The sequence below is a fragment of the Camponotus vicinus genome, unplaced genomic scaffold (genome assembly GCF_025532165.1).
Source record: "Camponotus vicinus isolate PSW18456_S1 unplaced genomic scaffold, iyCamVici1.0 SCAF_11, whole genome shotgun sequence".
Taxonomy (NCBI): domain Eukaryota; kingdom Metazoa; phylum Arthropoda; class Insecta; order Hymenoptera; family Formicidae; genus Camponotus; species Camponotus vicinus.
This window is the reverse complement of record NW_028141947.1, coordinates 16,134,740-16,146,817: the sequence shown is the minus strand read 5'-3', so window position 1 is coordinate 16,146,817 and position 12,078 is coordinate 16,134,740.

The following is a 12,078-nucleotide window of genomic DNA, read 5'->3' as shown; positions in this document are numbered from 1 at the left end:
GTTACAGCTTTGTTATCATTCGCACGGTGACACTCGAGCAATAAAGTAGTGGTGCGAAACGCTTCGCATATTCTATTATTGTCGAATTTTTTTCTAAACACGATTATGATTAATATCGAAACATAATTTGATATCATTATTAATAATTAGAAATTAATTAACTTATGATAAACGACGAACGATAACTTATGATAAAATTGTATCGCAACGATAAATCCTTATCGAATCACAATCATTAATTACTGCGAATAAAAATTGAAACGGGGGTACATAAAAGGGGATAAAAGAATTAATTTTGTTATGATCTTTCGATTATTAATGTTTATTAAAATAATTTCCTTAACGATAACCAATTTAAATTTTCTTAATCGGCAATCACTCATAGAATATTTCAACGACGAATTATAACAATAACATAGTATAAGTCGAACTTGGTCGGCGATATAAACAGTATCGCGATAATGTTTTTGACTTACGATCATTCGCACAGTAACCTTGAGCAATAAAGTAGTGACGTTTCATGTATTATCAAATTCTTTCTTTACGTAGTCGACCCTGGCGATATAAACAGTATCGCGCTATTGTTAATACGTTACACGGCTTTATTATCATTCGCACAGTAATCTTGAGCAATAAAGTAGTGACGTTTCATATATTATCAAATTCTTTCTCTACATAGTCGACCCTGGCGATATAAACAGTACCGCGGTAATGTTTCTGACTTACGATCATTCGCTCAGTGGCTCTTGAGCAGTGAGGTAGTGATGTGAGACGTTCCATATATTATCAAATTCTTTCTCTAAACACAATTGCAAGTGCAACGAGGAACTTTTCGTGTATGAGTGTAAGTGCAACGAGGAATTTAAATGAGTGTAACGAGGATTGAAGTGCCACGAGGAAAAAGCGAAGAAAGCAAAAGAAGAAAGGAGGTCTTGGAAATGGATGGATCAATAAGATATGACGTAAGTTATTAATATTTTAATTATTTATCACATTCATTATTTATTATATTGTTACATCCCCACGTCCCATCCCCCTGGATGTATTTGCCACCTGTTGAATTCTTTCGGCGGAAAGTACGTCGACGGAAGAAGATCATTTCCGCGCGCGTTGTCAAGATGTTGTTATAAACAACAACTATCAAAGAGTCTGACAATGATCCCGGCTGTCAAGCTGTGCGGACGCGCGTCTATCTATGATATATTTTACGATTATTCTGAATTCTTGTATGTTACTCGTGGTTTATTAAAGTTCTTATACCTTAAACCGCGTTATTATTTACTGCGCGAGCGTAAAAAAATCAGCGTGTGCCGATCGATTGTGTCGCGCGTGTTCGATATATATCGTTCCGCGAACGCAACAATATATAAATTATTTATCAATAGTATATATTGTTGTATAACAACGATGGTCAGCTGAGTCGAAGAATAGCTGTCAAGCTATCCGGACGCGTTTTACATTACGAGTCGTTATCGCGAGATTTCCCCTGTTATTATTCATTGTTTGTGTATTCTGTGTTTTAATTAAAGTTCTTAATTTCCATTAAGAGTATCTTGTTATTTTACGCGGTCCGCGAGTGCCCGATTGTGTTGAACGCGCTTCGATATCTCGAAGTCGCCGCCGCGGACGTAACAATATATTCAAAATTTACATATTTCTCGTTTGGTTTTATTTCTTTAATTGTGATTCAATAGTGACTTTAAATTGTAACATAGAAAAAATAGAAAAAAAAAGAAATTTTTTTATTTATCATATTTTTAAAAGTTTGTCTAAAAAATATAAATTATTTTGTAATTACGCAATTTATAACATTAAAATATATCTACTTAAAAGTAAAAATTAATTGTGTGCAATAATTAGTTTTAAAATCAATTATTTTGAACATTGTTTTATATAATAGATTTTCTCTTATTTCTTATATTTTCATTTATCGTTTATATTTGCGAATTAAAATTTATATAGTATATTACAAAATAAATTATATATTATATTATATATAAAATTATATATAATATAACCCTCCCATGGGGTACACCTTGTCGCGGTGGGAGGGCTTAGTACTTGGATGGTGCCTTGAGGTTTGTCTTAAATTTTTCTATTTATGATAAATCTTAAGGTGCCTGAATGGGAAGCTAAGTACCCTTTCGTCGGTGCCGTCAACGTGCCGCGGACGGCAAGCGCTTCGTTACCGCGTTTTCGCGTTGTAGTATTCTTGCGAAATAGCGAAATAGAAGCGAAATAGTGCGAAAACTGTTAAGTATCGCGCGTAAAATAGCGGAAATAGCGATATAAAAATATCGCTCGTGAGTGCGGGAGTGTCGTTGAAAGTATCGCGCGTTAACAACATCAGAGAAGGAGGAGGTCTGGGAGAGACATCAGGCACCGGTAAAGCAACTCTATGGTAAATAAATTATATTACTTATATATAATTATTTATTAATTTCTACGCGAGATTTAAATTAAGTAATTAATCGCGTAATTTAACTTTTTATTTACATGACTTAAACAAGAGAAAAAAGCGAGAAATTTTTACATGAAAACTGTAATCTAAAAGTTTTTACTTTTGAATAGCTTTTAATAGTATTATTAAATCATTAAACTTATTAAAAAGAATTATAATTTATTAATAGAATTATAATTATAAACTTCTTAATAGAAATATTAAATTATTAGTTAACAGTAGAATCTTTTTCAAAATTTATAAAATTGTTTATCTGCTTATTGTTATATGCGTTGGATATAAAATTAAATACATATAATAATAATTTTTTGAAATGTTAATTTTTTGACCGTAACTACAATTGGAATCTTCTTTGTATGTTACAGATCAATGAACTATTGTGAGAGGAGGAGGAGGCCTGGGAGAGGCACCTTGCATCGGCGAAGCAACTTGATGGTGAATATTTATTATTTGTATATCGATTGTTATAAATCGCACAATAATTCGTTCTTATAATTTAAAGGAATTAAAGAAAAAATTAAAGAGAAAGATTTTTATAAAAATCATATTAAAAATTTCTATTTAAAAAATAATTTCAAACTTTATAAATTCTTTCCATACGTGTTTATATCTGCTTATTATTTTACACACCGGATATGAAATTCCGCACAATAATAATTTTTTGAAATATTGATTGTATTTTGAGCTGTGTTATAAATGAATTTTATATTTGCATGTTACAGACGTAGTTTCAATAACGACAACATAGTTTCGATAAAGACAACTCCGTAACTTCAATAACAACCCTGTAACTTCGATAACGACAACTCCGTTATTGCACATCAATGGCCCGGTGAGTGACAAAAACTTTTATTTAATTTTAATGTAACGGATTCATAGAGATTGCAGATGTAGATTATAGATAAATCCGTTGCCTTAAAATGGATGAGCTAGGATAGTTTAAATTAAATAATTTTTAATAGATTCGTTCGAAATGTAATGCATCACGAAAATATATTGCAGTATTTTAACTATAAAGAAAGAAGATCGAGAAAAGATTATTTTTGTATAAATTTTACCTAATTTATTGAAAAGAACACTAAAAATTTTATCAATTACATCTGATGCTAATTTATTTTTATAACGCGCATTTATCTTATTCACTTATCTTATTTCTAATATCTTATAGCTCATCCATTATAGAATTTGTTGTAGATATTGTTTTTAAGCTTAATATAAAGCCAAATAAATCATTAATGAAATAACTTGTAATATGATAAATGTAATATGATTAATGTTATACACATATTAATTTTATATTTTATTATAAATTGTGTATTACTATAAAAATTTATTATTTATATATATTATTATAATATCAATCAATCTTTATTGGTAATCTGGACAGAGGTTTTTATATTATCAGAATTTTATATATTATACTAGGTTGCTAACAACTAAAGTCAGGATAACCATTTACAATTGGGCAGGATACATATACAGATTAGATTAATATATACATATTATTTCATTTCGTCGGCATTTATTAAAATAAATATAAACTGCAACGAGATAAAAATAAATATAAGCAGTTATAAAATATTAAAATATAGTATTAAAATAAATATACAAGCAATAATTATATAAATTACAATTGCATCTTTCGAGAGTGACAGTGTTATGTTAAATTCTGTGATACCCGGAATAAATTCTGCCCAATTATAAACGGTTGCTCTTGTTTTATATTTTACCATATGAAATATGGCCGTGTTAGCACTCTAATACAATATATAGAAATTTGTAATTTGGCTTTATTTCAGTTTAAAAAATGAAATGAAATTTATTTTTAAAAATGCTTTAAAAATAAAATCTAAATTATTTAAATTATTTTTTTCAGGAATATTAAGAAAATTGTACATAATTATTAGTGTTTAAAAAATATCATGAATACATTCTTATGCAAATTACACGAAAAATTATCCAAAGTATACGTATAATAATTATATAATAATAATTTATTAAATTAACATATTTAATTCTATATATTTATTGAAATAATCATAAAAGAGTAACTGTTTGTATTTCCATATCAAAGAGTCATTAATAAATTCGGAAAATTTTTATATATAAATTTTAGATATATATGTATAATTTTATATATTTTAAATTTCATAAATATTTGATTAGAAACTTTACAAATATTGCTAATTTTCGTGTCGGTATTAAATATAAAAAATGTAAAAATGTAAAAATACGATGTTAAATTAATGATTAAATACAAGCTTCACAAAATTTGACGAACGTCTTCGTTATAGAATCGCGGCTCAATTATAAATTTAATGATACACTTTTCGTTAGATTTATCTATTTATGAATTCCATATCGCGCGGAACTGAATATTCATTAAATAAATTATGATAGCGAAAATACCGTGCTCTTTCCGCGTTCTTTTCGCGTTTTTAGACGAGATTGCCGTTTTAATAAAGGATCTTATTGCCGTCCCTCTCAAATAATATTCTTAAATATTGCTAATTAAAAATAAAAAAATATCGAATAAGAGTATAAAGAGTTAAGTTAGCGATTAAGTATTAGCATCACAAAATTTAACGATCGCCTTCAATATTATAGAATCGCGCGTTAATTATTATGAATTTAATAATTTATTTTTTCAGTTATTATATTGGTACACTTACGAATTTCGTGCCGGAAAATATTCATTAATAAATTAATAAATTACGGTTGCGAAAACACCGTGTTTTTCCTTCGTTCTTTTCGCGTTCTTAGACGAAATTGCCATTTTAATAAAGGATCTTATCGCTGTCCCTTTCGTGAAATAATATTCCTGAATATTGCGCTAATTAAATAAAAGAAATATGGAATAAGAGTGTGAAGATTCGATGTTAAGTCAACGATTAAATATTAGCTTCATAAAATTAAACGATCACCTTCGATATTATAGAATCGCGAGTTAATTATTATGAATTTAATAATTTGTTTCTTCGGTTATATTTGTGTATTTACGACTTTCGTATCGGAAAATATTTACAAATAAATTAATAAATTACGGTTGCGAAAACACCGTGTTTTTCCCTCGTTCTTTTCGCGTTCTTAGACGAGATTGTCGTTGTAATATAAGAGTCTTATCGTTGTTTTTTTCGTTAGGTAAACGTTAATGAAAGTTGCGTGACTCGTACCGCCGAGGAGTCGAAACGATTTTCATCATGGAGAATTATTTCTTATCGATTTTTGTAAGATCCATTCGCGACGTCTAGTTCGGTGCCTCGTTGAAAATTGGGAATTTTTATTGTAAGATTGGAACTAATCCCAGGTTTTCCTGGCAATTTCCGACAGCAATGATTTCGGTAGTCATTCAACGACGAACGCCATACGCTTCTTTAAAGTCGAATTAATTTAAATAATATATATTTAGATGTGAGAGAAAATGCATCTATTTTTTTCTTCTCGTTAAAAATGTTCTGTCATTATTAGGATTGGTATTATTATTGTCTAATGCCAGAAAGATTTAATAGTAGATTAAATATGGATATAGCGTTGTGTATAAATTTTTATTTTTCAAGTAATTTCATATTGTAATAGTTTTTATTAATTGTTTGATAAAAATGATTACGAACGAATATATTTTATTATTAATTATTAATTATTTCTAGGTACTGGGGATATTAATATTAGTTTTTAGTTTCTTTTAAGAAACTATTTGCAGGTATTGGACATCCATCGCCATTTTAGAATATTAGTTTTTAGATATATACCATTTTATATATATGTATAATAAAATACATGCACAAATTAACGTATCCAAAATATTTTTATAATTTTTATTAATATTATATATTATATGTACGCGAAATTATACATGAATGTTACATAAAATGTGCGAATACTTAAAAATTTTGAGACGAATCGAATGGGTACCCTTATATCAGCAAGATATTGATTAAAAGAAAAAAAATTATTAATTTAAACATTATAAGAATAAGAATTTAGAAAATTAATCTAGAATTAATTATATATTTAAAATTATTTTATTTATTTTATTTTGCACACTATTCGAATTGAAATTTTTTAAATCTTGCTGTTATCGGGTTCGATTCGTCTCGCGCGCGCAAACGGTACCCCAAAATTATTGTGTTCGCACATTTAACACAAACTTCAATGGTGCATGGATTTTATTATTTATAAATATAATCGTTCGTAATCACATTTCTATAAAAAAAATCGTTATATCCATTTAATTTTCAATAAAGAAATATATTTCTTAATAATGAAAGAACATGTTTTCTGACGTGCATATCAATTTCGTGAATAGAAGATAATGACGAGGGAATTGTCGTTGATTTATTACTGAAATCATTGCTATTGGGAATAGTCCGGAAGATCCGGGATTCGTTCCCTCCTACAGTGAAGTTCCCGACGTTCAATGGATCACTTAACTTTTCTTCGCAGATTGATCTTGCGAAATCTGATGAGAAACAAGATGTTAATCGTTCTCCATTTTTAAGATCGCTCCTCTTTTATTGGATATTACCGGTATGTCATCCGCGTATCAAATGACGTCGAATTATATTATAAGAATTATGCGCAATCGTATATTTTGAATATTATAGATTTATTTATTCGTGTCTATTGAGGGCGCTTCGATTATCATATTATAAAAATTAATACATGTCGCAATCGGATATTCCGAATATTATCGATTTATTTTATTCGTCGCGTTTTCTCGTAAATTCAAATCGCGATTTATCTTATAAAGATTCGCAAATGACTCGGATAGTGAGAACTATATTGGCAAACATTATAGACATCAAATTGTCTGTCCAAATATCTTCGCATTTATGATAATAATTATATCGCGCGCGATAATAATGTCTATCGAGAAGCGCTTCGGTTATTATATTATAAAAATTAATATAGATATCGCGCAATCGGATATTCCGAATATTACCGATTTATTTATTTGTCGCGTTTTCTCGGGAATTTTAAATCGTGATTTATCTTATAATTTAATCGTTGACTTATACATTGAACCTTTGTTTATCCTTCCACGTCTTTGAATATTGTTTTTAATAGTCCGCGCAAAAGGCGCTAGTAGTGCGAATATTTTTTGCTACTATTTAAAAGACGATCGATAATTTTCTTAATGAATGTTTTAATCGCGATTATTTACAAATTGTGTGATAATTTGAGTGATAATAATATATCGCGCACGCGTCTTGATGATTTCGATTATCATATTATAAAAATTTTCCATTTTATCTTATTTAACTAATCATACGCGAGATAGGATATGTATCTTATTTGACGGCGTTCATATAAAATTGCGTGTTAATCGCAAATAAATCGGATAGTGAATTTTATATTCGCAAATATTACAGACCTCGAATGTCTGTCGATATATATCTTCGCACTTATATGTGACAGCATAATTATATTGCGCGCGTATCTATTGAGGACTTCGCGATTATTATATTATAAAAATTATACGTATCGAATATTCCGTGTATTATCAATTTATTTATTCGTCGCGTTTTCTCACGAATTTTAAATCACGATTTATCTAACTTAATCGCTGACTTACATCGAAACTTTGTCTATCTTTCCACGTGTTTGAATATTGTCTTTTATAGTCTGCGCTAGTAGTGCAAATATTTTTTTTCTACTATTTAAATAGACGATAATTTTATTAATGATTAATCGCGACTATTTAAATCATTATATAAATCTTATTAAACTCTACTAATACATCGACAATTAGAGATATAGTTAGATAGTTAAATTATTAGAGAGGGACTTTGATAAAATCATTCGTTCCGTTATTCTCTATTAAGCGTGACGAACAACGCGATTTTTTAATTATATGTTAATTATATTCAAAATTGTAAAGTCTTAAGATTCATTTTATTTCATTTAACTAATCATGCGCGAGATGCAACATGTATTTTCAATATGTATTTTTTCAATCGCGACATTTATATAAAATAGCGTATTAATCGCAAATAAATCGCAAATAAATTCGCGAATATTACAGACCTTAAATGTCTGTCGAAATATCTTCGCACTTGTGTGTGATAGTAATTATATCGCGCGTGTCTATAGCGGCACCGATTATATTATAAAAATTATACATATCGCAATCGAATATTCCGAATATTGTCGATTTATTTATTTGTCGCGTCTTCTCGCGAATTGTAAATCGTGATTTATCTTCTAAAAATTCGCAAATAAATCAGACAATAAATTCTATATTAGCAAATATTATAGATCTCGAAATATCTTCGTATTTGTTTGATAATAATTTCGTCGCGCGCTGTCTATCGACGGTTTCAATTTTCATATTATACAAAAATTATGCGTATCGTAATCGAATATTCCTAATATTATCGATTTATTTATTCGTTATTTTTTCTCGCAAATTTTAAATCGTCATTTATCTTGTATTTAAATCACTGATTTATAATCGACGCTTGCTCTATCTTTTCGCGTTTTGAATATTGATAACCTACATAAAATGCGCCAGTAATGCAAATACTTTTCTCTACAATCAAAAAAACGATCAATAATTTTATTAATGACTCTTTTGATCACGATTATTTACGTTTAAATGTTATTTATATAAAACTAATTTCTATTCTTAAATTTTATTATTGTATGTCAATTATTAATAATAAATATCGCGTAATTCATCATTGCTAATCAGTCTTGTTTGGACTATGTAGAAATTTTTAATAAATTTTATATTATTCATATATTTTGGATACTTTCGTGTAATTCTTTGTAATAAATTAAAATTATTTTTAAAAAATTAAATTGAATTTAGTTTTTAAAAAGTTTTAAAAATGAAATTTAAATTATCAAAATTATTTTCAAGAAGATTCAACAAATTGTATAATTATAAATGTTCAAGATATATTTTAAAAATTAAAAATATATCATATATATGTGTAAATTAATATATAGCTATAATATTAAGTCCAAATATTGATGCTATTAATATCAAATTATTTATGTTATTAAACATTTGAATAAATCGAGTACATATATTTGATATTGATAACATCATAAATTGTATTTTGTAAATTGTAAATAGTTATAATTGTATATTAATTATAATCCAATATTGATATTTTTAATTATTGACATAGTTTTGTATAAAATACAATTATAACTATAATGATATTACATAAAATTGTATTTACGATTTTAAATTACGTGAATACATTCTTATGTAAATTACACGAAAAATAATTGAAAGTATACGTATAACGATTATATAATATTAATGTAAAAATTCGATACTAAATTAATGATCGAATATAAGCTTTACAAAATTTGACGAACGCCTTCGTTATAGAATCGCGATTCAATTATTATAAATTTAATGATATGCTTTCCGTTAGATTTATTTATTTATAAATTCCATATCGCGCGGAACTAAATACTCGTATTCATAAAATAAATGAATAAATTATGATTGCGAAAATACCGTGCTTTTTCCGCGTTCTTTCCGCGTCGTTATCGCGTTCTTATACAAAATTATTGTTTTAATAAAAGAATTTTATCACTGTCCCTCTCGTTAGAATATTCCTAAATATTGCTAATTAAATATAAAGAAATATCGAATAAGAGTGTGAAGATTCGATGTGACAAGTCAACGATTAAATATTAGCTTCACAAAATTTATCGCGATCACCTTCGCTATTAAAGAATCGCGAGTTAATTATTATAAATTTAATAATTTGTTTCTTCAGTTATATTTGTATTTACGAATTTCGTATCGGAAAATATTCATAAATAAATTAATAAATTACGGTTGCCAAAACACGGTGTTTTTCCCGCGTTCTTTTCTCGTTCATAGACGAGATTGTCGTTGTCCCTTTCGTTAAATAAACGTTAATGAAAGTTGCGTGGCTCGTACCGCCGACGAGTCAAAACGATTTTCATCATGGAGAATTATTTCTCATCGGTTCTTGTGAGATCCATTCGCGACGTCTAGTTCGGTGCTCTGTTAAAAATTGGGCATTTTTATTGTAAGATCCCATAATGCTCTTTTAATGCGTTGAACGCACATTGCGTCGTCGACTTTCCGTCGTCGGTGCCGTCAACGTGTCGCGGACGGCGGCATTTCGTTACCGCGTTTCCGCGTTGTAGTATTATCGCGTCGTCGCGTTTTCGCGGAACTTTTGGACTTTTTCATATAAAATCCCAATTTCATTTATTGTCACGAGTCTCTACTTCCGATGCCAATTAACTGGGATGTTTCACCGAGTTTGCACACGTTGCTATGCAACGTACACTCGCGCCTTGTGCATCGCGGCACTTGGTGATGCCGGCCGCGCAGAACGTATGTCCAGTACAAAATGTACATGGGCGCGCGGGTTCGAGCTTCGCGCTCGATCGGCTTAGTGATGGTCACGCTCTACTTCGTCAAGTGATTCGGCCCGAATTGTCTAGGACTCGATCGATTGTTCGGAATGGTCGTTAATGGGTCCCTTCTCTTTGCTCGTCTACAGCCACACGCCCAGCGTGTGTTAACCCTGTCGAGGAGTCGAGTGGATTACCCTAGGCACGATTTTCGCTCGGTAAAAGGGGTTGCCTCCCCATTTTCTAAATTGCTGAATGTTAGCATTTAAAAAATGTGGGTATCCTCTTCTTTTACCGTCTACTAGCCTTGTGTACTGCGCTAGTGATATAGCATCCGTGCGGGTCACCTGAAATCGTGCTTAGCGGGTCCAGGTTCGATACGAGATAGGATAATTATGCGCGAAAAAGAGCTGGTGAACTTCATTTTCCTCTATTTCCGTCAATCGTTTCGTCTTCTTTCCAGTTTGGGCCTAGTCCTTGCTCGTTGTATCGTTGCATTCCCGACCGGTTGGCTCGAAGCTGATTTTAGTAAGTGAAATGGGATTTTCGCTCGTACCGAAACCGGGAATGCTGTCCAAAGTATATACATATTAAGTATATACATCGCGCGATCAAATATAAAAATTATATGTATCGTGAACAAATATTCCGCATATTATCGACTTATTTATTCGTCGCGTTTTCTCGTGATTTCAAATCATGATTTATCTTATAAAGATTCGCAAATGACTCGGACAGTGAGTACTATATTCGTAAACATTACAGACATCAAATTGTCTGTCGAAATATCTTCGCATTTATGTGATAATAATTATATCGCGCGCGATAATAATGTCTATTGAGGGCGCTTTGATTATTATATTATAAAAGATATACATATCGCAATCGGATATTCCGAATACTATCGATTTATTTAGTCGTCGCGTTTTCTCGAGAATTTTAAATCGCGATTTATCTTATAACTTAATATTATCTTAATTTAATCGTTGACTTGTACGTCGAAGCTTTGTCTATCTTTCCACGTGTTTGAATATTGTCTTTTATAGTCTGCGCTAATAGTGCAAATATTTTTCTTTACTATTTAAAAAGACGATAATTTTATTAATGATTAATCGCGATTGTTTAAATCATTATTTAAATCTTATTAAACTCTACTAATACATCGACAGTTAGAGATATAGTTAGATAGTTAAATTATTAGAGAGGGACTTTGATAAAATCATTCGTTCCGTTATTCCCTATTAAACGTGGCGAACAAC